The 26,423-nt window shown below is 49.8% G+C and overlaps 1 long non-coding RNA gene across 1 annotated transcript; it reads left to right on the top strand.

Moving 5' to 3' along the window:
• Positions 1-6,826: 6,826 nt before the first annotated feature.
• LOC134168595 (uncharacterized) lies at positions 6,827-8,614 on the top strand. The gene is made up of 3 exons (XR_009966599.1): positions 6,827-7,021; positions 7,285-7,490; positions 8,265-8,614. It is a non-coding gene; the product is annotated as an uncharacterized LOC134168595 (long non-coding RNA).
• The last annotated feature ends 17,809 nt before the right edge of the window (positions 8,615-26,423 follow it).

Here is a 26,423-nt window from a genome sequence, read left to right as displayed (position 1 = left end):
GTGATGGCTAGAGGTAAAAAGTTCAGGCTGGAGAAAGACTCATTTACTTCATCTTGAAGACCCCTACTCACAAGAGGAAGACCCATTTACTTCATCTTGAGACCCTCGCCCATGACCGGGTGGGGGGGCACTGCACAGGCGCAAAGGACGTTCTAGCTCATTATAATACAAAGTGGGGATATGACATGAATTTGTATAGGCGTATTGTGCAACCTTATGAATATATATAACTTTACAGAATAAATGTAGAGGGAAACAACACTGAGTTATGCATGCCTTTGGAGGAGCTATCCCCCATGTGTCTCAGCACTGAATAAAAGCATACCTCCTTTACAACTTTAACGAGTTGTGGAGTCTATCCACATATCAGACCTCCTATACAGCACCATTTCGGGGGTTCTAAGAATTTTGAATGGGAAAGCTCATGTTAAAGTACATAATCTTGAAACTCATGAATGGGTGTCCTGGGTTCAGCAGTAGCAGTCATGTTTTTTTTTCCTTTGTGTTAGCTGGTGCAGTACTGTGTTTTGACTTCCAGCCTGAGAACAGTGTTGGTGAAGTCGATGTTTTCAGTTGTTGCTAAGTGATGTTTACCCTGACCAAGGACTTTGTGAGGCTCATGCTCTGCCAGGGAGGAGGGGAAGACGGGAGGAAGCAGAGACCGGGGGCGCCTGACCCGGGCTAGCCAGGGAGGTATTCCATACCACAGCACGTCATGCCCGGGGTGGGGGTGACTGGGAGTTACCCGGAAGGACACGGGCTTCCGGGTGGAACTCGTTTTCTTGGCCGGTGGTATCTGGTATCGTATTCTCTTCCCTTGTTATTTTCCCTTATCATTGTTGTAGTTGATAGTAGTGGTGGTGATTTGTGTACATTGGTTGCTGGACTGTTCTTGTCTCAACCCGTGGGAGTTGCACTTTTTCAATCCTCCTCCCCGTTCCTCCAGGAGTGGGGAAGGGGAGAACCCCGGTGGGGGGGGGGACACGGACCTCGATTGTTGTCAGCTCGGCACCACTCACTGGGAGTGAGTGAACAAGTTACCTGACTGTGTTTAAACCACGACAATGGGAAGGCCCATTCGCTTTAATAACCTTGCGATGAGGGTATGCTTGTGTTTCCACAAATAAAGGACCTCACTGGGTCCCTGCAAGATGGGTTAGTCCTGCCCTGTGTTCTGTCTCTTCATTGCAAGAGGACTGACCCTACTGTGGTTTCCTGCACAGCCAAAAGAGAACATTAGCCAATGTGACAGGACAAGACACCCTGTGCCTGTCGGTTGCCACACCTAGGAGTCCTTTCAGACTGCTTTTGGAAGCAATGGCAGCCTCGAGTCCTGTGGAGACGTGGGGTGGCTGGGGGGTATAATAACACAGCCGCAAGAAATTGATTTTTTAAGATCTGTAAAAATAGATATGTATCTGTATTTCCATTATATAGTCCAAAACCAATTGTTAGTGCAGAATGTTAACTGTTCTTTAACTGCTTATTTGCCATGATGCAGAGGGTTGACAAATGTACAAGGGGGTTGTACAGGGGGGTTGTACAAGGGGGTTAGAGGAATTTGCTTGCTTAAACAAAAATATTGTCTGTTGTAAATGCCTGCTAAGCAGAACAGAGACATCTGGTCCTACTGATAAGGAAAGCAGATACCTGGTCCTATTGATAAGGAAAAGCAGACTACTTTTAGAGATTAGTAGAAATTTAGAATTTAGAAATTAGTAGATTTACTGAATCTACTGATAAAGGGGAGAGAAGCAGATGATTTATGGCTGGGACACTGACCAAACTCTAAGGCCACACCTGAAGGCTAAAAAGGTGAAAAGTGCAAGAAGAGGAAGACTCATTTACTTCATCTTGAAGACCCCTACCCACAGGAGGAAGACTCAGTTACTTCATCTTGAGACCCCTGCCCATGACCAGAGGGGGCACTGCGCAGGCGCAGAGGACCTTCTGGCTCATTATAATACGAAGCGGGGATAGGACATGAATATGTATAGGCGTGTTGTGCAACCTTATGAATATATATAACTTTAGAGAATAAATGTAGAGGGAAACAACACTGAAGCACGCATGACTTTGAGGAATTATCCCCGTGCGTCTCAGCGCTGAATAAAAAGCATACCTACTTTACAACTTTAATGAGTTGTGGAGTCAATCCGTGCATCAGCTAGGCTAGGAGCCTGAGTGAAAAAATTGTATTAAGAATGTTTGTTTTGTTAGTTTTTATTAGCTTATACAGTTTCTTATTAATAGAGCCCTTAAGCAGATATTGATAGTGAATATACAAAACAAAGAAGGGGGAGATGTGGGGAGTAAAGATGATAAGATTTGCATGAAAAAGAGTTTGGGAATAAGCTCTGAGGCCTTGGTGCTTGACAAGCCCTGGGGTGATGAGTTGGAACCTTGAAGGACAGGGAAGGTAAACAAGCAAGCCTTGAGAGGATGGGCCAGGGTGTAGTTGTGCCGAGAATCTCAGTTGGAGGCCAGAGGATGTGGGGGTTGTGAGAGGGTCTGCAGCATTGTGATTGGGCTATTTACCTGGAGAGTTTCACAGTGGCCAGTGAGATTGAACGTTGTATATACCGAACAAGGGGATAAAAAGGGCTTGGTGATAATAAACGAGGATTTGAGTCTCTGCATTGATTTGGAGAAAACTCCAGGAACAAACTTGCCAGCAGAGTTTCAAGTTGACAAGCAGGTATTCTTTATTGCGGCGCCGGGAGACACGGTGGATAGCTCCTCCTAATGTGTGTCCCCCAGTTGCTATACAGGTCATCCTTATATGGTCACTGAGCATATTACATCATTTTCCAAAAAGTTTCCGGCATGCATAGAAAAAATGTGGTGGTCTTTAAGGGTCGTTTACTTTTCCCAACAAGCTTAATTAACATTACAGACATAGCAATCATCCTGGCCTTCTACTTATCAGTTAGTTTAACTGCTCTCATCCTGGACATCTGCTAGTCCCAGATACTCCCTAATAGATGCTTACACCAGCTTAATGGGTTTATTAACACCTCAAGCATAGCAATCATCCTGTCCTTTTACTTATCAGTTAGTTTATCTGTGCCCACCCTGGACATCTGCTAATCCCCAGTACTCCCCATCCCCAGGTCCTGTCCTTCTATTCTGCTTTTCTCACACCTTTTGTACTGAGATCCTGAGGGCCTGAAACTATGTCAACTACCTTCAAGCACCGCAGTTATTTTCCATTACAAGTCATCAAACTTAACATTACTTAGAACTGATTACATTTTGTACTTCTGTGCCTCCTTGTTTCAGCATCAACTTGAGTCCCTGTCCTGAAATGCCACATTGCTGGGGCTGGGGCAGTGCTTGCCAAGGGCAGGGGAAGCTCAGAGACAGCATCTGTCCTGGCGCTGTTGCTGTGGGAGCACAGGGGCTCCCGCGGTCATTGCTGCAGTCAGGATTGCGCAGGTGTGCCCAGAGACCACCAGCTCCTTTCCACCTTGCACAATGCCCGGTGGGCTTCTGGGCTGTGCCAGTGCCTGCCAGGGCTTTTGTCACCTTCCAGACTGCATTGCCAGAGCGCAGCAGAGCACTGGAGTCTTCCGCAAGGCCCAGCACTGGCCTGGGCTTTACCAGCACCCCTCATGCTTTCCGCAATGCCCAGTGGGCTTCTGTGGGTGCTGCTGGAGCCATGGGTGTCTGTCTCCACAGCTACTGTCACAGCTTTGTGATGGTGGCAGCATCGTGCCCATGGCCACTGGGCTGGGACTGGGTGAATTTTAAGGTCCCTTCCACTTCAAACCAGGCTGTGACTGTATGACTGTAAAATATGATCTGCATTTGCATGCAGAAGGGTTCTCACCAGGATCACCCAGGATCAGCTGCAGACATCTGTGCAGGAAAATCCTGTCTCTGCTGGTGGCCGCAGAAGAGGCCAGGGTGATACAGAGTTAACCAATGTACAGGGGGGTTGTACAGGGGGGTTATACAGGGGGTTGTACAAGGGGGTTAGAGGAATCTGCTTGCTTAAACAAAAGTATTGTCTGTACCTATCATGCCTACTAAGCAGAACAAAGGCACTAACCACTGATAAGGAAAAGCAGACACCTGGTTCTATTGACAAGGAAAAGCAGAGGCCTGATTCTACTGATAAGCAGCTATTGATAAGGAAAAGCAGATGCCTGAAGGGGGAGATGCAGATGGTTTATGGCTGGGACACCGACCAAACCCTAAGGCCATATGTGAAGACTAAAAGGTGAAAAGTTCAAGAAGAGGAAGACTCATTTACTTCATCTTGAAGACCCCTACCCACAGGAGGAAGACTCAGTTACTTCATCTTGAGACCCCTGCCCATAACCAGAGGGGGCACTGCGCAGGCTCAAAGGACCTTCTAACTCATTACAATACGAAGCGGGGATAGGACATGAATATGTATCGGCGTATTGTGCAACCTTATGAATATATATAACTTTAGAGAATAAATGTAGAGGGAAACAACACTGAAGCACGCATGACTTTGAGGAATTATCCCCGTGCGTCTCAGCGCTGAATAAAAAGCATACCTACTTTACAACTTTGACGAGTTGTGGAGTCAATCCGCGCATCAAGGGGAGACCGTTTAGGGCAGGTCAGGCCTGGAAAACAGCCAGGATCAAGGGCAGCACCGCCACCTCCACTAAAAGAAGCCCTACGGGTAAGGCTCTGCAGCCTCTCCTTTCCCCTGCACAGCCCTTGGCTTTCAGCCCCACATCAGAGCCCTTTTGCAGCCACTTCTCAGCTGAGACAAGGAGGCACAAAACCACAAAATGGAATATAAACCTTTGTAAATAAGTGGAATCAATTTTAAGTAACATTAAGTTTGATGGCTTTGTAACAGTAGCAATGGAAAATAACTGACGTACATGAAGATAAACCGTTATAGTTGACATAGTTTTAGGTCCTTATGACCTTAGTACAAAAAGTGTAAGAAAAACAGGATAGGAAAACAGGACCTGGGGATGGGAGTATCTGGGACTAGCAGATGTCCAGGATGGACACAGTTAAACTAACTGTAAGTAGAAGGACAGGATGATTGCTGTGTCTGTAATGATAATTAAGCTGGTGTAAACATCTAGTGCACATTCTTCAAAGGCTGCCAGAAGTGATGAAGATTGTTGGAAGAAGTAAACGACCCTCAGAGACCACTGCCACATTTTTGTACACGTGCGGGAAACTTTCTGGAAAATGATGTAATTAATATGTAGCCTCATGAATATGTATGTATGCCCGGTGAATATGTAAGGCTTGCTTGCGTAGCAATACGGCAACACACGTTAAGAGGAGCTATTCCCCGTGTCTCCTGGCACCCCAATAAAGAATACCTGCTTGTCAACTTCAACTTTGTTGGCAAGTTTGTTCCTGAATTTTTCTCCAAATCGCTGCTTTTGTTCGCTTGCAGCTTCCAAACGCAGTTCTGCCTCTGCCAGAGCCAGATCAATGGCACAGCATGTGCTGTGGTGTGTGGAGTGCTCTGATAGCACCATCAACTGACTGCAAGGCTTGGCAGCGCTGGCAGGAGCAGAGCTGTGGGGCCTGACCCTGCTCCAGGGGCAGACGCAGGTAAGTCTCAGCACTTGGTGTTTCTTGGCAGGAACCTTCTGCTCCGGCTTCCCCTCCACCTGCACCACCGCCATGACAGTGGGGGGTGCGTGGGGATAACGTCAGAGCTGGCGCCACAGAGGTGGAGGGTGGGAAGGGATCGGTAGTGGGAGAGGGGTTTTGCAGAGGGGAGAGATTGGGATGGAGGCGGAATGGACCCGGGCAGGAGTGGGGCGAGTGGGGTTGTGGCAGCTATTGAGTGGGAAGGCAGGGCTGTGGGTTGGGATTGAGTTAGGTGGCAGGGGGTCGGGAGCAGGGATGCAGTGGGGTGAGGTGGGCTGGGTTGTACCAGGAGGGGACTGGAAGCAGGGCCTGACCCAGCAGGAGAATTGCAGGCAGGGCTGGAACCCATGCTGGGGCAGGGGCTGGGCATGCTGGGGGTGGCGGCAGGACCATTCTGTCCCAGCAGGGCTGGGCTCTCAGGAGGCTGAACTGAGGTCCTATGCTTTTGGTCCAGGGGTGCCAAGAGCAGGTGGCTCCTTGTGGAAAGCTGCTCACTGCCCGTCTGTGTGAGTTACACCAGAGTGATTCGTGTCAACAACTCAGGAGTCCTAGTGATCATTACACTTTGTGTGGAGGTGGAATCCCTTGTGATCATTGTGCTATGTGCAAAGGTTATGGTAAGTGTCCCTGTCAATACCACAGCAAGGAAGAAGAAGAAACAAGGGAATAATTCCCCTGGGTCAACCGCAGTATTGTGCAAAGAAATGTTTTGTTCATTGTTTAAATTGCATGAATGTTCTTAGAAAAGGGGGGGGGGGTGTAGGTAAATTAGAGATATGTCCTGTTACAGTATGTTGTGAAATCTGTGCGCTGAACAAATAAACACATATGGAGTGGAGTTTATGGGGGCTAAGATGGCTGTCAGACTTGTGATAGACATAATACATAATATTTCTTCACTCGGAGACAAGACCCCAACAACAGGTGCAGAATCCCAGGAAAAGAAGAAAACAGGATTAACTGAAGAAACCCAGGAAAAGAAGACAACAGGATTGGCTGAAGAAGCCTGGGAAACCAAAAAGTATAAGAGACTATCCCCAGAAGTTCCCGGTGTGCGTCTTGGGCGGAGCGGAGACACTGCGGCGCACCCAGTGCTGCTTGCTTATTGTCTCTCGATATTAATTATAATAAAAATCAATTAAAACAGATTGGCTAGATTTTTATAACACTTTGCATCAAGTAAAGATCAGATCCCCCCACCTTGTGTGTCCCATGCACACTGTGTGTTTGCAGCCCAAGAGAGTTTGGCTGAGAACTGCCCCAGTCCTGAACCACTGCTTTGGGCAACCCAGCAAAAGAGATGGGCACAGCCCTAGACAGAGCACGGACTAAAGAATCCCTGCTGTGCTGAAAAAGCACTGTCTGTGTTGATGACCAGTGTAAAAGATGTGTCTGGAGGATTAAAAAGTTGGTTACAGAAGGAAATACTTCCTGTGTAGACATGTTTCCTGCAGTTCCCAAGATCCAGAGTATATCTTTTTATGTTACAAAATGTTATTGTATCTAACTGCAATTTGCCATTCTTGAATTGTGTGACCTGATAATGACTATGTAAATTATGATAAGTCATGTTTGGCACCTGTTTTATAGGTGATATTCTTAATGCATACAAAAGCTGAGACAAGCTTAAGCAATGGCTGTCTTGCTTTAGCTCTTTGCAGGACATCTATTTAGATGCAATGAAACAAGAGGCTAGCTCCAATGTGCCATTAGGGTGGAGAGACTTCCCTGTGACTCACTCCTACCATGGAGCATTGATGTATGATGCTAAAGCTGTTTCCCTGGAACACATGGGATCCAGACTTGAGCAAGGAAGGCCAAAGTGAAATGAAAGCAACAGTGCTCATCTCAAGCTTTGCTCACAGTTCTGCAACAGGAGAGTACGTTGGAATTGGGATGGTTGTTATGATACAGAGGTTTAGTTAATGTACAGGGGGGTTGTGCAGGGGGGTTAAAAGAATTCTGCTTGCTTAACAAAAGTACGGCTTGCTCAGCAAACACCTATAATGCTTACTGATTAAAACCAGATTTGTGGTTTGAACTTTGACCAGACTTAGATTAAAACCAGCTTTGTGGTTTGGACTTTGACTAGATTTCTAGAGGGCATGCGTGACGGCTAGAGGTAAAAGTTCAGGCTCGAGGAAGACTCATTTACTTCATCGTAAAGACCCCTACTCACAAGAGGAAGACTCATTTATTCATCTTGAGACCCTTGCCCATGACCGGGGGGGCACTGCTCAGGCGCGAAGGACCTTCTAGCTCATTATAATACGAAGTGGGGATATGACATGAATATGTATAGGAGTATTGTGCAACCTTATAAATATGTATAAATTTAGAGAATAAATGTAGAGGGAAACAACACTGAGATGTGCATGCTATGGAGGAGCTGTCCCCATGTGCCTCAGCGCTGAATAAAATCATGCCTACTTTACAACTTTAACAAGTTGTGGAGTCTATCTGCGTGTCAGTCAGGACCTTGCTCCTTTCCAATGTGAAAATCTGGCAATGAGAAATAACACTTTAAAGAATCTTGTATTCTCTCTTGAAAGAGTAACAAATGAAGACAGGAATCACATTCAGGAATGCATTCTCAATGCATTCTTCTGTTCAGAAACATTATTGTCTGCCTTTTTGTTTTTTTTTCTTTGAAGAAGACTGTTGAGAAAGTGGTGGCTGGCTTGATCCCAGTTCCTCAGGTGATCCCACTTGGAATCCCTCTTCCAGGGAAGGCTAACCATGAAGTAGACACAAATACGCTTCTAGAAATGAAATCAGGTCTGAGTAAGAGCTTTGAATCCAGGTAAAAATGTCTTTTACATGTTCATGTGAAACTTTGAGCCTTGAGACTTTTGTTTGTGTTTCATGGTGGTATTTATGAGGACACATTTCATTAAGGAACTTACAAAAGTAACCAACATGTTTAAATACACCAAGTCTACTTGCACTTAATTTTATGCATTCAAACAATATTATCAACATACGAGTTATTTCATACATGGTAGCAAGTCTTGATTGCTTCCAGTAAGAAGCCATTGCATTTTGCTTTGACTGCAACAAAATCTGACGCTCCAGGGCAGCCTTGGATGCAGCGATCATGAGATGCTCAAATTTGAGATCCTTAGGACAGTGAGAAGAGTGTGCAGCAAGCTCACTGCCCTGGACTTCAAAAGAGCAGACTTTGGCCGCTTCAGGAACCTGCTTAGGAAGGTTCCATGGGATACAGCCCTAGAGGGCAGAGGGGCCCAAGACTCTTGGTTGATATTCAAGGATCACCTGCTACAAGCTCAGGAGTGTTGCATCCCAACCAGAAGGAAGTGCAGCAGGAGGGCCAGGAGACCTCCTTGGATAGACAAGGAGCTCCTGAGGAAAATTCAATTGAAAAAAGAGGCTTATAATAAGTGGAAGCAAGGACAGGCGGCATGGGGGATGTTGTCCGGGAAGCTAGGGACCAGGTTAGGAAAGCTAAGGCCCAGTCAGAATTAAAATTAGCTAGAGGTATTAAAGATAACAGGAAGGGATTCTACAAGTACATAGCAAATAAAAAACAGACTAGGGAGAATGTAGGCCCCCTCAGGAAGCTCTCAGGAGAACTGGCTACGCAGGATTTGGAGAAGGCTGAGGTTCTGAATGACTTCTTTGCCTCGGTCTTCACTGGCAAAGGCTCTGACCACACCACCCAAGTCTTGGAAGGCAGATGCAGGGACTGTGAGAATGAACACCTTGCGCCCACTGTAGGAGAGGAACTGGTTCGAGACCATCTTAAAAATCTGAATGTGCACAAGTCCATGGGTCCTGATGAGATCCATCCGCAGGTCCTGAAGCGGCTGGCAAATGAACTTGTGAAGCTGCTGGCCATCATATTTGAGAAATCATGGCAGTCAGGTGAAGTTCCCGATGACTGGAAAAAGGGAAATATAACCCCCATTTTCAAGAAGGGGAAAATGGATGACCCGGGGAATTACAGACCAGTCTCACCTCTGTGCCTGGCAAAATCTTGAAGCAGATTCTCCTGGATGGCATGCTAAGGCACATGAACAAGGTGCTTGGTGACAGCCAGCATGGCTTCACTAAGGGGAAATCCTGCCTGACCAATTTGGCGGCCTTCTATGATGAGGCTACAGAACTGATGGACAGGGGTAGAGCAGTTGATGGCATCTACCTGGACTTGTGTAAAGCATTCAACACTGTCCCACAAGACATCCTTGTCTCTAAATTGGAGCGACATCAATTTGATGGATGGACCACTCGTGGATAAAGAACTGGCTTGATGGCTGCACACAAAGAGTTGTGGTCAATGGCTCAGTGTCCGGCTGGAGACCAGTAACGAGTGGGGTCCCTCAGGGATCGGTGTTGGGACCGGTCTTGTTTAACATCTTCGTCGCTGACGTGGACAGTGGGATTGAGTGCACCCTCAGCAAGTTTGCTAATGACACTAAGCTGTGTGGTTCGGTTGATACCGAGGAGGAAAGGAATGCCATCCAGAGGGACCTTGAGACTCTTGTGAGGTGGGCTGATGCCAACCTCATGAAGTTTAACCATGCCAAGTGCAAGGTCCTACACCTGGGTCGGAGCAATCCCAGGCACAGCTACAGGTTGGGCAGAGAAGAGATTCAGAGCAGCCCTGCGGAGAAGGACTTGGGGGTGTTGGTTGGTGAGAAAATGAACATGGGCCGGCAGTGTGTGCTTGCAGCCCAGAAAGCCAACCGTATCCTGGGCTGCATCAAAAGAAGCGGGACCAGCAGGTCCAAGGAGGTGATCCTGCCCCTCTACTCTGCTCTTGTGAGACCTCACCTGGAGTACTGTGTGCAGTTCTGGTGTCCTAAACATAAAAAGGACATGGAACTGTTGGAACAAGTCCAGAGAAGGGCCATGAGGATGATCAGGGGACTGGAGCACCTCAACAGGCTGAGGAATTTGGGGCTGTTCAGCCTGGAGAAGAGAAGGCTGCGTGGAGACCTCATAGCAGCCTTCCAGTATCTGAAGGGGGCCTATAGGGATGCTGGAGAGGGACTCTTCATTAGAGACTGTAGTGATAGGACAAGGGGTAACGGGTTAAAACTTAAACAGGGGAAGTTTAGGTTGGATATAAGAAGGAAATTCTTTCCTGTTAGGGTGGTGAGGCACTGGAATAGGTTGCCCAGAGAGGTTGTGAATGCTCCGTCCCTGGCAGTGTTCAAGGCCAGGTTGGACGAGGCCTTGGGTGATATGGTTTAGCATAAGGTGTCCCTGCCCATGGCAGGGGGGTTGGAACTGGATGATCTTAAGGTCCTTTCCAACCCTAACGATTCTATGATTTTATGATTCTATAGTGTATTTTATTAATTTCTCATCCACGCCCTCTGGATCATTGGCCTTCACCCACAGCCCAGGAGATAAACATCCGAGGCCGAAAGAGCTGGGATGGTTCAGCCTGGACAAGAGAAGGCTCCTGAAGGGAAGATCTTAGAGCACCTCCAGTGCCTAAAGGGGCTACAAGAAACCTGGATAGGGGCTTTGGAGAAGGGCCTGTAGGGACAGGACAAGGGGAATGGCTTTATCCTGCCAGAGGGGAGATTGAGATGAGCTCTTAGGCAGTTCTTCCCTGTGAGGATGCTGAGGTGTTGGGACAGGGTGCTCAGAGAAACTGTGGCTGCCCCATCCCTGGCAGTGTTCAAGGCCAGGTTGAACACAGGGGCTTGGACCAAGTTCCTCTAGTGGAAGGTGTCCCTGCCTGTGGCAGGGGGTTGGAGCTGGATAAGCTTTAAGGTCCCTTCCAACCAAACCAGTCTGGGATTCCATGATTCTGTATTTTTGGTCAATACCTTTAGCACTGGATGAAATTCTTAAATGATGAGCAAAATGAACCATAGATTTCTTCAATTATGGCATCCCACTTGGCTGTCTTTGACTCCAGTTAATACTGAAGTTCTAGCATATCAGGTACGGCAGCACGCAATGGTGGTGTGACTTCATTCAGGCCACGATAGTCTACTGTTAATCTCCACTCTCCATTAGACTTTTGCACTGGCCATATGGGGATATTAAAGGGTGAACGGGTCCTGCTGATCACTCCTTAACTCTCCAGCCTATGGATCAGCTTATGGATGGGAACCAGGGAGTCTTGGTTGGTGTCGCCGGTGCACTGTTCTGGTCACGATTGGCACTTGTTGTTCTTCAACCTTCAGCAGCCCCACAACAGAAGGATCCTCTGAGAGACCAGGCAAGGTGGACAGCTGCTCAATTTTCTCAGTCTCCAAAGCAGCAATACCAAAAGCCCATCGGTACCCTTTTGGGTCTTTGGAGTACCCTCTCTTGAGGTAGTCTATGCCAAGGATGCATGGAGCCTCTGGACCAGTCACAATAGGGTGCTTTTGCCATTCCCTCCCGGTCAGGCTGATTTCAGCCTCCAGCACAGTCAACTCTTGGTATCCTCCTGTCACTCCAGAAGTATAAATGGGTTGCACCCCTTGACAGCCTGATGGCATCAGGGTACACTATGCACCGGTATCTACTAGAGCCTTATACTTCTGTGGGACTGATGTGCCAGGCCATCTGATCCACACAGTCCAGTAAATCCGATTGTCCCCTACCTCCACCTGGCTGGAGGCAGGGCCCCTCTAATAGTCATGACAACATTGGTCACTTACGTCTTGTAGACAGGGATTAGTCTTCTTTATCACAGGAGCCAGAGTAAAATCAGCTCTTCCACTCCATCTGGGAACTCGCTCACCAGACACTGAAGCTGCAGCTTTCATGGGATGATCAGCCTTGACCTTTGTTCTCCTCTTCAATACAAGCACCTGTTCCTCCAGAGCTGAGGTAGGTTTTCCATCCCACTTTCTCATGTCTTCTCCATAATCCTGCAGGTAAAACTGTAGGGTGGCCCGTGGCATGTACCTCCTATATCTTCTCTCTCGATCAGTAGGACACCTTTTCTTAATAGCTGAGACGTGTGTTGGTACACGTGAGGAGCTGGATAGATCAGAGAGATTGTCTCTGAACTGTTTGAACTCCTGAGACAGTTTTTCCACAGCTGAGATGATGGAAGGGGTGAGATTGTCTTTGAACTCTTGGAGTTTATGAATCATTTCATCCACTGTTGGTGGTACTATGTCATTCCAGGTTACTGCTGCCAATGAATGGGCATATGATGACGGTTCATTCCATGTAAATTTCCACCACATGGGTCGTGTACATTCAACTTTATCTGGATCTACGGGTGCATCCCCGGCACCTGGCCTGTGATAGATCATCTCTACAATGGCTGATTCCCTCAGAAACTGGATGCCTCTCTCTAGCTTAAGTCCACTTGGCCGAATGACTCATAACATAGTCCTTGTATGGAAACCTTTCTTTCACAGCTGCCAAGAGGCACCTCCAAAGGCTGAGGGACCATTTCTCTTTTGCAATTGCTTTGTCAATTCCCCCTTCCCTAGCAAGTGATCCCAGCTGCTTAGCTTCCCTACATTCTAACTCCCCATTGTCCCAGCATCAGACCAGCCAGGTGATGATGTGCTCCCCTGGTTTATGGGTAAAATCGTTTTGCATATTCTGTGGCTCGGTTGAGGTCTGGGGTTGAGAATTCACCTATTCTTCTTCCTCTGATTCATGTGATAATGGCTCCTGATCAGATGCTGTCTTAGATAGTGACTGCATTGCTTCTTCATCTTGCTTCTTCATCTTTCTTGTCTCTTTTTTACTTTTCCACTTGTGTACAGGGGCAACCCCTATTGTCACAAATTGGTCCTCTGGTTTAGCTGCAGTGATTACCACTATGGTTGAAGTGGCTGCAGTATCTGCTGTCGGGGTTTGGGTAGCTAGTGTACTTGTCGGTCGGGTTGGTGTAGTTGCTGTGCTTGGAGATGGGGTAGCTGTGCTGTCTGTTGCTGTCAGAGTTTGAGTAGCTGCTGTACTTGTCACTGGGGTTGGTGTAGTTGCTGTACTTGGAGTTGGAGCAGCTGCATTATCTGTTGTAGTCTGAGTTTGAGTAGATGCTGTACTTGTCATTAGGGATGGTGTAGCTGCTGTAATTGGAGTTGGTGTAGCTGCTGTATTTGGAGTAGCTGTGTTGTCTGTTGCTTTGCCATCAGATCCAGAGATTTTTTTTTTCCCTTTGAAGGTGCTGGACAGTATTGAAGAGGGCTCTGTAAGCATAGGCCAAGCCCCAGCACATTGCCATGATTTGTCCCTCTCTGGTATGACCAGGATGACAACACACCTCATTTAAGTGTTTTACTAGTTTTTCTGGATTTTGCACTTGTTCAGTGGTGAGGTTCCAAAGTACTGGAGGGGCCCAATGGCCTAGATACTTGCCCATACTATCTCACAGACCCTGCACTCATGACTGTCCAGTCTCAGGGAAAAACTTGTCTGCCTATATTGTCGTGTAACCCTAGACAAGACCCGAACCCAACTCTGTTTAACTTTTGAGATCAGATGAAATGGTCATGGGTAAAACACACTCTGTACGTGTGCCAACATGGTGTTCCCCATCACAATCAGCAAGGAGGTCTCAAGGGTACCCAGAGGCCATTCAAAACCTTCAGAACTCTCAAATGACACTGTAAATAGTCTGATGGGGGAGCTGGGAAGGTAAGGGAATGCCTCCTTCCAAGGTTGATCACCCAAGGAGGAAGAAAAAGATGTGTAATTGCTAAATTGTTCCATTATCTATCTCTCAAAGTATAGGAGGTGGTGACCACACTGGGAATGCAAGCCAGATCTGTTTCATGATCAATGAGTCTGTTGTATTACAAGTCATTACCATAAAGTACAGTGAAACAAGAACCTTAGCCCAAGCCCCCCAGCCGATAAACACTAAAACAGAAAATACCAGCTGTAAGTAAGGTACAACATGCTGAAACTCCAAGATCAAGAGCAACAACTTTGAGAGCCAATAAATCAGCATTGTGATGAGTGACTATTAATCCGAAACAATGAAGGCTTATCACAAATACGATTAGACTGGTCAGATTTGTCATTATCTTTGTGCCTCACACTGGACACCAGAAAGAAGTGTCGTGGTTAAAGCCCAGCTGGTAACTCAGAATCATGCAGCCACTCTCTCACTCCCCCCGACCCTTTCCTCCCCCAGCTCCCAGAGGGATGGGGAGGAGAATCAAAAGAATGTAACTCCCATGGGTTGAGATAAGAACGGTCCAGTAACTTAGGTGAACACAAACCCACTACTGTTGCCACCAATAATAATAAAGATAAGAGAAATAACAAGGGAAGAGAATACAACCACGGGTGCACTGTTGCGAAGCTCACAGTTTGCAGAGGAGGCCAAGCAGCAGCATTCCATCCTGGCTCTTTGGCTGTAGGAGCGGAGGCCATACTTTTGTGCTCTAGTCACTCTGCTGCAGGACAGCCGGGAGCAGGCGCTGGAAATGTTGTTCTCAAATGGACTTCTAGGTGTGAAAGCGAGGAGCGAGAGTAATGAGGGTAGTACCATTGTGAATCTCACTGTCTGGAGAAGAGGTCCAATAACAGCTTTCTGTCCTGGCTCTTCAGCTGTGGGAACAGACGTTGAACATTTGTTCTCCACTCACTGTGCTGCATGACAGCTGAGAGCAGGCACCAGAGAGGTTGCAGACAACTGGACTTTTAGGTGGGTAAGCAAGGAGTGACGGCAATGGTGTGACAATACTATGGAGCTCACTCTCTGAAGAAGAGGCCCAGCAACAGCTCTCTGTCCAGGCCCTTTGGCTGTGGGAGTAGGGCTCTGAAGTCCACACTCTGTGCCCCGTGCTGTGGAAGAGCTGGGAGTGGAGGCCAGACATCTTCCAGAAACATGGACTTTTATGTAGGAAAGTGAGGAGCGAGAGCAATGCTGGTGGCGTTGTTGCGGAGCTCACCGTGTGCGGAAGAGGCCCAGCAACATCTTTCTGTCCTGGCTCTTCAGCTGTGGGAGCAAAGGCCAAACATTTGTGTTCTGCTTTATTTGCTGCAGGACAGCTGGGAGAAGAGCTGGAGAGGTTGGACTCAAATTGCCTTTCAGGAATGAAAGCGAAGAGCGAGAGTAAAGAGTGTAGTACTGTTGCAGATCTCACCGTCTGCATAAGAAGCCCAGCAACAGCTTTCTGTATTGGCTCTTCTGCAATGGGAGCAGAGGCCAAATTTTTGTGCTCTGCTCACCGTGCTACAGGACAGCTGGGAGCAGAAGCCAGAGAAGTTGCATGCAATTGGACTTTCAGGTGAAAAGGGAGGATCAACAGCAATGGTGGTGGCACCGCTGTGGAGCTCAGTGGCTGCAGAAGAGGCCCAGAACCAGCATTCTGTCCTGGCCCTTTGGCTGTGGGAGCAGAGGCCAAACATTCTTGCTCTGCTCATTCTGTTGCAGGATGTCCTGGAGCAGGTGACATAGATGTTGGACTTAAATGTACTTTTAGATATGAAAATGAAGAGCGGGACTAATGAGTGTAGTGCTGTTGTGGATCTCACTGTCTCCAGAACAGGCCCAGCAACAGTGTTCTGTAATGGCTCTTCGGCTGTTGGAGCACAAGTGTAACACTGGTGCTGTGATCATTGTGCTACCAGACGTTCAGGAGCAGGCGCCAGAGAGGTTACATGCAATTGGACTTTAAGGTGGGAAAGTGAGGAGCGACAGCAATGCGGGTGGCACCATTGAGGAGCTCACTGTCTGCAGAAGATGCCCAGTACCAGCTTTCTGTCCTATCTCTTCGTCTGTGGGAGCAGAATTCTAACATTGGTGCTCTGCTCACTGTGCTGCAGGACAGCCTGGAGTAGGCACCAAAGAGTTTGCACTCAAATGGACTTTTAGGTATGAAAGCGAGGAGTTAGAGAAATGAGAGTAGTACTGTTATGGATCTCATTATCTGCAGAAGAGGCCCAGCACCAGCTTTCTGTCCTGGCTCTTCAACTGCTGGAGCAGAGGCCAAACATTTGTACTCTCTTCACTGTACTACAGGATGTTTGGGAGCAGGTGCTGGTGAAGTTGCACACAATTGGACTTTTAGTTGGGAAAGCAAAGAGCAACAGCAACGGTCTTGCCACCGCTGCTGAGCTTACTGTTTGCAGAAGAGGCCCAGCAGCAGCTTCCTGTCCTGGCTCTTCGTCTGTGGGAGCAGAGGCCGAGCATTTGTCATCTATAGGCTGCACTGCATGATGGCCTGGAGAAGGTGCTGAACATTTTACATGCAATTGGACTTTTAGGTAGGTAAGTAAAGAGCTGTCATGGTTTAAGGCCAGCTGGCAACCCAGAACCAGGCAGCAGCTTGCTCACTCCCCAGTCCTTTCCTCCAAAGAAAGCTGTTGATACTCCTCTTCTGCAGACAGTGAGCTCCACAGCAGTGCAGAGTCCAATCTGCATGGAGTCCAATTGCATGCAACATCTCCGGCGCCTGCTCCCGGGTGTCCTACAGCAAAGTGAGCAGAGCATGAATGTTTGGTCTCTTCTCCCACAGCTGAAGAGCCAGGACAGGAAGATGTTGCTAGGAATCTTCTGCAGACAGTGAGCTCAGCAACGATGCCACCAGCATTGATCTCTCTCCTCACTTTCCCACCTAAAAGTCCACATGTTTGAAACCTGCCTGTCTCCCGCTGCCGTATTTTCCACAGGACAGAGCACAGAGTATGGACTTCAGGTCTCTGCTCCCACAGCCATAGGGCCAAGAAAGAAAGGTGCTGCTGGGCCTATTCTGTAGACAGTGAGATTTGCAGTGGTACCACCACCATTGCTCACGCTCCTCTCTTTCTCACTTAAAAGTCCAATTGCGTGCAAACTCTCCGGGGCATGCTTCCAGCTGTCCTGCAGAAGATTGAGCGAAACACATATGTTTGGCATCTCCTCCCATAGCTGAAGAGGCAACAGAGAAATCTGCTTCTGGGCCTCTTCTGCAGACAGTGAGTTAAGTAGCCATTGCCACCACCATTGCTGTCACTCCTCACTTTCCCACCTATAACTCCAATCGTGTGCACCTTCTCTGGCTCCTGCTCCTGGCTGTATTGCAGCAGAGTAAGCAGAGCATAAATATTTGGCCTCTGCTCCCAGAGCTGAAGAGGCAGCACAGAAAGATGCTGCTGGGCCTCTTCTGCAGACAGTGAGCTTTGCAATGATGCCACCGGCATTGCTGTCACTCCTCACTTTCTGTGTAAAAGTCCATGTGTTTAGAACTTGTCTGGCTCCTGCTCAAAAATGTTCCACGGCACAGAGCACAGAGTACGGACTTCAGGGCCCTGCTCACATAGCCAAAGGGCCAGGACAGAAAGCTGCAGCTGGGCCTCTTCTGCAACCTGTGACTGCAGCGGTGCCACCCTCAATGCTGTTGCTCCTTGCTTTCTCACCTAAAAGTCCATTTCAGTCCAACTTCTCCAGCATCCACTCCCGGCCATTCTGCAGCACAGTGAGCAGAGCACGAATGTTTGGCCTCTGCTCCCACAGACAAAGAGCCAGGACAGAAATCTGCTGCTGGCCCTCTTCTGCAGACAGTGAGCTCCACAGCGGAGCCAACACCATTGCTGTCGCTCCTCGCTTTCTCACCTAAAAGTCAAAAGGTCTGAAACCTCTCCGGCGCCTGCTCCCCACCATCCTGCAGCACAGTGAGCAGAATATGAATGTTAGACTTCTGCTCCCACAGCAGAAGAGGCAGGATATAAAGCTGCTGTTGGGCCTGTTCTGCAGACTGAGCTCTGCAGAAGTTTTACCGACGTTGCTGTCACTCCTTGCTTTCGAAACTAAAAGTCCATTTGAGTTCAACCTCTCCAGCGCCCTCTCCTGGCTGTCCTGGAGCAGAGTGAGTAGAGCACAAACGGCTTATGATTCACAAAGTCAGGCTTCTGAACCTATAGCCGAAGAGACAGGACAGAAAGCTGTCGCTGGGCCTCCTAAGCAGTGAGCTCCGCAATGGTGCCACCAGCATTACTCTTGCTCCTCGCTTTCCCACCTAAAAGTCCATGTGTTTGGAACCTTTCTGGCTCCCGCTACCAGGTGTTCCAAGGCACAAAGGACAGAAGATGCACTTCAGAGCCCTGCTCCCACAGCCAAAGGGCCAGGACAAAAAGCTGCACCTGGGCCTCTTTTGCAGACAGTGAGATCCGCAGTGGTGCCACCACCATTGCTGTCACTCCTTGCTTACCCACCAAAAACTCCAATTGAGTGCAACTTCTCCAGTGTCTGCTACCCCAGGTACCCTGCAGCAGAGGGAGCAGAGCAAGAATGTTTGGCCACTGCTCCCACAGCCAAAGAGCTAGGACAGAAAGCTGCTGATGGCTCTGTTCTGCAGACACTGAGATCTGCAGCTGCACTACCCTCATTACTCTCACTCCTCACTTTCATACCCAAAACTCCATTTGGGACTAAACATTCAGGCACCTGCTCACTGCTGCCATGCAGCAGAGTGATTACAGCTTGAATGTTTGGCCTCTGTTCCCATAGCTGAACAGCAATGAAAGCAATCTGCTCCTGGGCCATTTATGCAAACTGTGAGCTCCACAGCAGTGCCACCACCATTGCTGTTGGCAGCACAGAGCCAGTTTTGCAACGGTGTCACCATCAGTGCTGTCGCTCCTTGGTTTAATACCTAAAAGTCCATTTGAATGCAAACTCTCCGGAGCTTGCTGTCTGCTGCCCAGCAGCCCAGTGATTCGAGCTTGAACATTTGGCCAATGCTCCCACAGCTGAAGAGCCAAAAGGAAAAGGTGATCCTGGGAAACTTCAGCACACAGTCAGCTTTTCAATTGTGCCTCCATGGTTGATGTCGCTCCTCACTTACATACCTATAAGTCCATTTGAATGCAGCCTCTGCGGAGCTTGCTCTTGGCTGCCCTGCAGCACAGTGAGTAGAGCACGAACGCTTGGCCTCTGCTCCCACAGCCGAAGAGCCAGGAGGGAAAGCTGGTGGTAGTGATCTTCAGCACACAGTCAGCTTTGCAACGGTGTCTCCATCATTGGTGTTGCTGCTCACTTTCATACCTCAATTTGCATTTGACTGCAACCTCTCCAAAGCTTGCTCACGGCTGCCCAGCAGCCCGGTGAGTAGAGCACGAACGTTTAGACTCTTCTCCAGCAGCCTAACAGCCAAGAGGGAAAGTTGGTGCTGGGCCTCTTCAGTACACAGTCAGCTTTGCAACGGTGTCACCATCATTCCTGTCTCTCCTCGGTTTCATACCTAAAAGTCCATTTGAATCGTACCTCTCTGGAGCTTGCTCTTGGCTGCCCTGCAGCACAGTGTGTAGAGCACGAGCATTTGATCTCTGCTCCCACAGCAAAAGAGCCAGGAGGGAAAGCTGGTGCTAGTGATCTTCAGCACACAGCTTTGCAACGGTGCCTCCATCACTGCTTTTGCTGCTCACTTTGATACCTGAATGTGCATTTGATTGCACCTCTCTAGAGCTTGCTCTCGCCAACCCAGCAGCAAAGTGAGTAGAGCATGAATGTTTGGCCTCTGCTCCCACAGCCAAAGACCCAAGAGGAAAAGCTGGTGCTGGGCCTCTTCAGCATATTCAGCTTTTCAACGGTGTCACCATCATTGCAGTTGCTCCTCACTTTCATACCTAAAAGTCCACTTGAATCGTACCTCTCAGGAGCTTGCTATTGGCTGCCCAGGAGCACCACGAGTAGAGCAAGAACGTTTGGCCTCTGCTCCCACAGCCGAAGAGCCAGGAGGGAAAGGTGGTGCTGGGCAACTTCAGCACACAGGCAGCTTATCAACAGTGCCTTGATCATTTCTGTTGCTCCTCACTTTCACACCCAAAAGTGCATTTGAATGCAACCTCTCTGGAGTTTCCTCTCAGCTGCCCAGCAGCCCAGTGATTAGAGTATGAAAGTTTGGCCTCTGCTCCCACAGCCGAAGAGCCAGGAGGGATAGCTGGGCCTCTTCAGCGCACAGTCAGCTTTGCAACGGTGTCAAAATCATCCCTGTCACTCTTTGGTTTCATACTTAAAAGTGTATTTGAATGCAACCTCTCCCGAGCCTGCTCTCGGCTGCCCTGCAGCACAGTTATTAGAGCGTGAAAGTTTGGCCTCTTCTCCCACAGCTGAAGATCCAGGAGGGAAAGCTGGTGCTAGTGATCTTCAGCACACAGTCAGCTTCGCAAAGGTGCCTCCATCGTTGCTGTCATTGCTCACTTTCGTACCTGAAAATGCATTGGAATGCAGCTTCTCCGGAGCTTGTTCTCTTCTGTCCAGCAGCACAGTGAGTAGAGCAGGAATGTTTGGCCTTTGTTCCCACAGCCGAACCGCCAGGAGGGAAAGGTGGTTCTGGGGCTCTTCAGCACACAGTCAGCTTTGCAACTGTGTCACCATCATTCCTGTTATTCCTTGGTTTTGTACCTAAATGTCCTTTTGAATCGTACCTCTCCGGAGCTTGCTCTAGGGGGCCCAGCAGTACAGTGAGTAGAGCAAAGAACGTTTGGCCTCTGCTCCCATAGCAGAAGAGCCAGGCGAGGAAGCTGGTGCTGGGCATCTTCGGCAGACAGTCAGCTTTGCAACGGTATCACCATCATTACTGTCACTGCTCAGTTTCGCAACTGAAAGTGCATTTGAATGCAGCTTCTCCGGAGCTTGTTCTCTTCTGTCCAGCAGCAAAATGAGTAGAGCACGAACGTTTGGCCTCTGCTCCCACAGCAGAAGAGCCAGGAGGAAAACCTAGTGCTGGGCCTCTTTAGCACACAGTCAGCTTTGCAACATTCTCACCACCATTGCTGTCTCTCCTCGGTTTCATACCTAAAAGTCCATTTGAATGCAACCTCTCCGGAGATTGCTCCGGGGTGCCCAGAAGCAAAGCGAGTACAGCATGAACGATTGGCCTCTGCACCCACAGCTGAAGAGCCAGGAAGGACAGCTGGTGCTGGGGCTCTTCAGCACACAGTCAGCTTTGCAACGGCTCCTCCATCATTGCTGTCACTGCTCACTTTCATACATGAAAGTGCATTTGAATGCAAACACACCAGAGCTTGCTCTCTGCTGCCCAGCAGCAGCGTGAGTAGAGCACAAACGTTTGGCCTCTGCTCCCACAGCAAAAGAGCCAGGAGGTAAAGCTGAGGCTGGGAATCTTCAGCACACAGTCAGCTTTGCAGCTGTGTCACCATCATTCCTGTCACTCCTCGGTTTCATACCTAAAAGTCCATCTCAATGCAACCTATCCGGAGCTTGCTCTCTGCTGCCCAGCAGTAAAAGTGAACAGAGCATGCACGTTTGTCCTCTGCTCTCACAGCCGAATAGCCAGGAGGGAAAGCTGGTGCTGGGCCTCTTCAGCACAGTCAGCTTTGCAACGGTGCCTCCATCATTGCTGTCACTCGTCCTTTTCATTGTGTATTTGAATGTGAACTCACCAGAGCTTGCTCTCTGCTGCGCAGCAGCACAGTGAGTCGACCACAAACATTTGGCCTCTGCTCCCACAGCCAAAGAGCCAGGAGGGAAAGCTGGCGCTGGGCAACTTCAGCACACTGTCAGCTTTGCAACGGTGTCACCATCATTCCTGTCACTCCACGGTTTCATACCTAAAAGTCCATTTGAATGCAAACTCTCCGGAGCTTGCTCTCAGCTGCCCAGCAGCACAGCGAGTAGAGCATGAATGTTTGGCCTCTGTTCCCACAGCCAAAGAGCCAGAAGGGAAAGATGGTGCAAGGTGTCTTCAGCACACAGTCAGCTTTGCAACAGTGTCTCCATCATTGCTTTTGCTGCTCACTTTCATACCTGAATGTGCATTTGATTGCAACCTCTCCAAAGCTTTCTCTCGACTGCTCAGGAGCACAGTGAGTAGAGAATGAACTTTTGGCATCCGCTCCCACAGCCGAAGAGCCAGGAGGGAAAGCTGGTGCTGGGCCTCTTCACTACACAACCAGCTTTTCAACGGTGCCTCCATCATTGCTGGCGCTGCTCCCTTACATACCTGAAAGTGCATTTGAATGCAACCCCTCCGGAGCTTGCTCTTGGCTGCCCAGCAGCAAAGTGAGTAGAGCACGAACGTTTGGCCTCCATTCCCACAGCTGAAGAGCCAGGAGGGAAAGCTGGTGCTGTGAATCTTCAGCACACAGTCAGCTTTGCAACGGTGTCACCATCATTCCTGTTGCACCTCTGTTTCAGAGCTAAAAGTCCATTTGAATCGTACCTCTCCGGAGCTTGCTCTAAGGGGCCCAGCAGCACAGTGAGTAGAGAACGAATGTTTGGCCTCTGCTCCCGCAGCCGAAGAGCCAGGCGCTGAAGCTGGTGCTAGCGATCTTCAGCACACAGTCAGCTTTGCAACGGTGCTGTCACTGCTCACTTCCATACCTGTAAGTCCAATTGAATGTAACCTCTCCGGAGCTTGCTCTTGGCTGCCCAGCAGCACAATGATTAGAGCACAAATGTTTGGCCTCTGCTCCCACAGCCGAAGAGCCAGGAGGGAAGGCTGGCCCTGGGCAGCTTCAGCACACAGTCAGCTTTGCAAGGGTGACACCATGATTCCTGTCGCTCCTCGGTTTCATACCTAAAAGTCCATTTGAATCGTACCTCTCTGGAGCTTGCTCTCGGCTGCCCAGCAGCCCAGTGATTTGATCTTGAGCGTTTGGCCTCTGCTCCCACAGCCAAGGAACCAGGAGGGAAAGGTGATGGTGGGCTTCTTCACCACACAGCCAGGTTTTCAACGGTGCCTCCATCATTGCTGTCACTCCTCACTTTCATACCTATAAGTCCAATTGAATGCAACCTCTCTGGAACCTGCTCTCAGCTGCCCAGGAGCACCACGAGTAGAGCAGGAACTTTTGCCCTCTGCTCCCACAGCAGAAGTGCCAGGAGGGAAAGCTGGTGCTGGGCCTCTTTAGCACACTGTCAGCTTTGCAACGGTGCCTCCATCATTGCTGTCGCGGCTCACTTACGCACCTGAAAGTGCATTTGAATGCAACCTCTCCGGAGCTTGCTCTCGGCTGCCCAGCAGCGCAGGCAGTAGAGCATGAACATTTGGCCTCTGCTGCCACAGCTGAAGGGCCAGGAGGAAAAGCTGGTGCTGGCTAATCTTCAGAACACAGTCAGCTTTGCACCTGAGACTCCATCATTACTTTCGCTCCTCGGTTTCACACCTAAAAGTCCATTTGAATGCAACTTCTCTGGAGCCTGCTCTCAGCTGCCCAGCAGCACAGTGGCTAGGGCAGGAACTTTTGGCCTCTGCTCTCACAGCCGAAGAGCCGGGAGGGAAAGCTGGTCCTCGACAATCTGCAGCACACAGTAAGCTGTACAACGGTGTCACTATCATTGCTGTCCCTCCTTACCTTCATACCTAAAAGTCCATTTCAATGCAACCTCTAAGGAGCTTGCTCTCAGCTGCCCAGCAGCACAGTGAGTAGAGCACAAACGTTTGGCTTGTGCTCCCACAGCAGAAGAGCCAGGAGTGAAAGCTGAGGCTGGGAATCTTCAGCACACAGTCAGCTTTGCAACGGTGCCTCCATCATTGCTGTCGCTGCTCACTTATGCACCTGAAAGTGCATTTGAATGCAACCTCTCCGGAGCCTGCTCTCGGCTGCCCTGCAGCACAGTGAGTAGAACATGAACGTTTGTTCTTTACAAACCTTTGGCCTCTGCTCCCACAGCTGAAGAGCTAGGAGGGAAAGCTGGTGCTAGTGATCTTCAGCAAAATGTCGGGTTTGCAACGGTGCCTCCAACATTTCTGTCGTTCCTCAGTTTCAAGCCTAAAAGGACAGGCAATGGAAGGCAAAGCAAGTCAAGGCAGGGCAAGGTAAGGGCAGGTAAGGCAAGGCAAAGCAAGGCAAAGACAGGCAAGACACTCCAAGCCAGGCCAGGCCAGGCCAGGCCAGGCAAGGCCAAGCAAGGCAAGGCCTGGAAAATCAAGGCAATGTAAGGCAATCCCAGATGAGGCCAGGCCAGGCCAGGCCAGGCCAGGCCAAGTAATGCAAGGCAAGGCAAGGCAATGCAAGGGCTCAAAAGGAAAGGCCATGCCAGGCCAGGCCAGGCAATGAAGGCAAGGCAATACAATGCAAGGCAAGGCCAGGGGAGGGCAGGCCAGGCCAAGAAATGGAAGGCCGGGAAAGGCAAGACCAGGCTAGGCAAGGAAAGGCATGGCAATTCAATGCAAGGCAAGGCCAAAGGAGAGATGTCCAGGCCAAGAAATGCAAGCCCGGGAAAGGCAAGGCAAGGCCAGGCCAGGCCAGGCAGGGCAAGGCAATGCAATGGAAGGCAAGTGAAGGTAAGGCAAGACAAGGCCAGGCAAGGCAAAGCCATGCCAGGCCAGGCAGGGTAAGACCAGGCGAGTCAAGGCAAGGCAATGTAAGGCAAATCAAGGCCAGGCCAAGCAAGGCCAGGCTGGTCCAGGCCAGGGCAGACTGTGCCAGGCCATGCGAGGAAAGGCCAGGCAAGGCAAGGCCAGGCCAGGCCAGGAAATGCAAGGCCAGGTAAGGAATCTAATTCAAGGCCAGGCCAGGCCTGGCCGTTGCATTCAAGTCAGTGCAACGCAAGGCAAGGGAAGGGAATGCAATGCCAGGCCAGGCCACGCCAATCCAGGCAATGCAAGTCCAGGTAAGGCAAGGCCAGGTCAGGAAAGACCAGGCCAGGCAAGGCCTGGAAAGGCTGGGCCAGGTAAGGCCAGGCAAGGGCAGGCAAGGCAAGGCAAGGCAATGCAAGACAAGGCCAGGCCAGGCAAGGGCAGGCAAGGCAAGTCAAGGCCAGGCAAGGTAAGGCCAGGCCAGGCCAGGCAAGGCAAGGCTACGAAAGGAAAGGCAAAGCAAGGCCAGACAATGCAAGGCAAGGCAAAGCAAGGCCAGGCAAGCAAGGCAAGGCAAGGCAAGTCCAGGAAAGGCAAGGCCATGCAAGTCAAGGCCAGGCCAGGCAAGGCAAGGCAATACAAGGCAAGGCAAGGCATGACAAGGCAATACAAGGTAAGGCAAGGCAAGACAAGACAATGCAAGGAAAAGCAAGGCAAGGCAATGCAAGGCAATGGCAAAGCAAGCCCAAGACAGGCCAGGCAAGGCCAGACAAGGCTAGTCAACACAAGGCAAGGCAAGGCAAGGCAAGGCAAGGCCAGGCAAGTCAAGTCAAGGCCAGGACAGGAAATGGAAGGCAAAGCAAGTCAAGGCAAGGCAAGGTAAGGGAAGGTAAGGCAAGGCAAAGCAAGGCAAGGCAAGGCAAAGAAAGGCAAGGCAGGCCAGGCCAGGCCAGGCAAAGCAAAGCAAGGCCTCGAAAGGAAAGGCCAGGCCAGGCCAGGCCAGGAGAGGCAATGTAGTCAAGGCAATGCAATGCAAGGCAAGGACAGGGGAAGGCAGGCCAGGTCAAGAAATGCGAGGCTGGGAAAGGCAAGGCCAGGCCATGCAACGAAAAGCATGGCAATGCAATGTAAGACAAGGCCAGGGGAGGGCAGGCCAGGCCAAGAAATGCAAGCAGGGGAAAGGCAAGGCCAGGCCAGGCCAGGCCAGGCCAGGTAAGCAAGGCCAGACCAGGGCAGGCAATGCAAGGCAAGGCCAGGCAAGGCCAGGCCAGTCGAGGCCAGGTCAAGCCAGGCCAGGCAAGGCCACGCCAGTGGAGGCCAGGGCAGGCCATGCCAGGCCATGCAAGGAAAGGCCAGGCAAGGCAATGCCAGGCAAGGCAAGGCCAGGCAAGGCAAGGCAAGGCAATGCAAGTCCAGGGCAATCCAGGCCAGGCAAGGCAAGGCAAGGCCATGCAAGGCAAGGCAAGGACATTCCAGGAGGGTCAAGGCCATTCCAGGCAAGGCTAGAAAATACAAGGCAAGGCAAGGCAAGGCAAGACAAGACAATGCAAGGAAAAGCAATGCAAGGTAATGCAAGGCAATGGCAATGCAAGGCCAAGCCATGCCTGGCAAAGCCAGGCAAGCCCAGGCACGGCTAGTCAACAAAAGGCAACGCAAGGCAAGGCAAGGCAAGGCAAG

Source organism: Pezoporus occidentalis, unplaced genomic scaffold, assembly GCF_034315485.1.
Source record: "Pezoporus occidentalis ecotype Australia unplaced genomic scaffold, CSIRO_AGI_Poc_V1 ctg316, whole genome shotgun sequence".
In the NCBI taxonomy this organism is placed as follows: domain Eukaryota; kingdom Metazoa; phylum Chordata; class Aves; order Psittaciformes; family Psittacidae; genus Pezoporus; species Pezoporus occidentalis.
Note: the sequence above shows the minus strand (reverse complement) of the source record. Positions and strands in the feature narration are given on the sequence as shown.